A 3,361-nucleotide genomic window follows, 5' to 3' on the forward strand; every position below is an offset into this window, starting at 1 on the left:
TATATATAACGATTATCGTTATAACAACGTCTTACTAAATACATATGAATCATATTAAGATATTGATACACTATGTTTAATCATGATAAATGATAAGTAAACATGTCATTAAGTGTATTAACAATGAACTACATATGTAAAAACAAGACTACTAACTTAATGATTTCGAATCGAGACATATATGTAACGAGTATCGTTGTAACAACATTTAGCTGTATATATATCATACTAAGATATATTATATATCATAACTGTAACGACTAACGATGACTTAATGACTCAGTTAAAATGTATTTACATGTAGTGTTTTAATATGTATTCATACATTTTTGAAAGACTTCAAGACACTTATCAAAGTACTTCTACTTAACAGAAATGCTTACAATTACATCCTCATTCATTTTCATCAACAATTCTACTCGTATGCACCCGTATTCGTACTCGTACAATACACATCTTTTAGATGTATGTACTATTTGTATATACACTCCAATGATCAGCTCTTAGCAGCCCATGTGAGTCACCTAACACATGTGGGAACCATCATTTGGCAACTAGCATGAATTATCTCATAAAATTACAAAAATATTAGTAATCATTCATGACTTATTTACATGTAAACAAAATTACACATCCTTTATATCTAATCCATATACCAAAGACCAAAAACACCTACAAACACTTTCATTCTTCAATTCTCTTCATCTAATTAATTTCTCTCAAGTTCTATCTTCAAGTTCTAAGTGTTCTTCATAAATTCTATAAGTTCTAGTTTCATAAAATCAAGAATACTTCCAAGTTTGCTAGCTTACTTTCAATCTTGTAAAGTGATCATCCAACCTCAAGAAATCTTTCTTATTTACAGTAAGATATCTTTCTAATACAAGGTAATACTCATATTCAAACTTTGATTCAATTTCTATAACTATAACAATCTTATTTCGAGTAGAAATCTTACTTGAACTTGTTTTCGTGTCATGATTCTGCTTCAAGAACTTTCAAGCCATCCAAGGATCCTTTGAAGCTAGATCTATTTTTCTCATTTCCAGTAGGTTTATCCACAAAACCTGAGGTAGTAATGATGTTCATAACATCATTCGATTCATATATATAAAACTACCTTATTCGAAGGTTTAAACTTGAAATCACTAGAACATAGTTTAGTTAATTCTAAACTTGTTCGCAAACAAAAGTTAATCCTTCTAACTTGACTTTTAAAATCAACTAAACACATGTTCTATATCTATATGATATGCTAACTTAATGATTTAAAACCTGGAAACACAAAAAACACCGTAAAACCAGACATACGCCGTCGTAGTAACACCGCGGGCTGTTTTGGGTTTGATAATTAAAAACTATGATAAACTTTGATTTAAAAATTTTTCTTCTGGGAAAATGATTTTTCTTATGAACATGAAACTATATCCAAAAATCATGGTTAAACTCAAAGTGAAAGTATGTTTTTCAAAATAGTCATCAAGACGTCGTTCTTTCGACTGAAATGACTACCTCTTACAAAAACGACTTGTAACTTATATTTCTGACTATAAACCTATACTTTTTCTGTTTAGATTCATAAAATAGAGTTCAATATGAAACCATAGCACTTTGATTCACTCAAAACGGATTTAAAACGAAGAAGTTATGGGTAAAACAAGATTGGATATTTTTTGATTGTTGTAGCTACGGAAAATATTGTATCAATTCTATACAAATCATATCCTAGCTAACTTATATTGTATTATACATGTATTCTAATATATTATGTAATCTTTGGATACCATAGACACGTATGCAAATGTTTTGACATATCATATCGACCCATGTATATATATTATTTGGAACAACCATAGACACTATATATGCAGTAATGTTTGAGTTAGCTATACAGGGTTGAGGTTGATTCCAAAAATATATATACTTTGAGTTGTGATCTAGCCTGAGACGTGTATACACTGGGTCATGGATTGGGTCAAGATAATATATATCAATTTATTTATGTACATCTAACTATGGACAACTAGTTGTAGGTTACTAACGAGGACAGCTGACTTAATAAACTTAAAACATTAAAATGTATTAAAAATGTTGTAAACATATTTTGAACATACTTTGATATATATGTAAATATTTTTTATAGGTTCGTGAATCGACCAGTGGCCAAGTCTTACTTCCCGACGAAGTAAAAATCTGTGAAAGTGAGTTATAGTCCCACTTTTAAAATCTAATATTTTAGGATGAGAATACATGCAGTTTTATAAATGATTTACAAAATAGACACAAGTACATGAAACTACTTTCTATGGTTGAAAGATCGAAGCCGAATATGCCCCTTTTTACTTGGTAACCTAAGAATTAGTAAACCAGTTTACTAATTGACGCGAATCCTAAAGATAGATCTATTGGGCTCAACAAACCCCATCTGTTGTAGCGGATGCTTTAGTACTTCGATGTTGTTTTATCATGTCCGATGGATGTCCCGGAATGATAGGGGATATTCTTATATGCATCTTGTTAATGTCGGTTACCAGGTGTTCACCATATGAATGATTTTTATCTCTATGTATGGGATGTGTATTGAAATATGAAATCTTGTGGTCTATTATTATGATTTGATAAATATATAGGTTAAACCTATAACTCACCAACATTTTTGTTGATGTTTAAAGCATGTTTATTCTCAGGTGATTATTAAGAGCTTCCGCTGTTGCATGCTAATATATGGACAAGATTTGGAGTCAGCATGCTTGTATAATATTGTTTAAAACTGCATTTGAAATTTACTTTGTTGTAACATATTAATATTGTAAACCAATATGTATTGGTAGTGTGTAAGTGTGATATTTTTTAGATTATCATTTCTGATAATCTAGGTGGTGTCCTTTAAACCTTGTCGATAAAATAAAGGTTATGGTTTGTTTTAAAAATGAATGCAGTCTTTGAAAAACGTCTCATATAGAGGTCAAAACCTCGCAACGAAATCAATTAATATGGAACGTTTATAATCAATATGAACGGGACATTTCAGTTGGTACTTACAACAAAGTAAATTCTATATGATTAACTCCAATTAAATTCTGTCAAATAATTAATAGTACTACGGTAATAATTATAAAAAATTCTATAGAATTTACTGGGTAAACAACTCTATAGAATGCATTATAATAACAGTAAATAATCTTTATATAAACAACTCTATATTAGGTACGCTAAGTAGTCAAAACCAGGCGGTCATTCCGGGACATCCATCGGACATGATAAAACAACTCGAAGTACTAAAGCATCCGCTACAACGGATGGGGTTTGTTAGGCCCAATAGATCTATCTTTAGGATTCGCGTCAATTAGTAGACTAGTTT

The sequence above is a fragment of the Rutidosis leptorrhynchoides genome, chromosome 2, assembly GCF_046630445.1.
Source record: "Rutidosis leptorrhynchoides isolate AG116_Rl617_1_P2 chromosome 2, CSIRO_AGI_Rlap_v1, whole genome shotgun sequence".
Taxonomy (NCBI): Eukaryota; Viridiplantae; Streptophyta; class Magnoliopsida; order Asterales; family Asteraceae; genus Rutidosis; species Rutidosis leptorrhynchoides.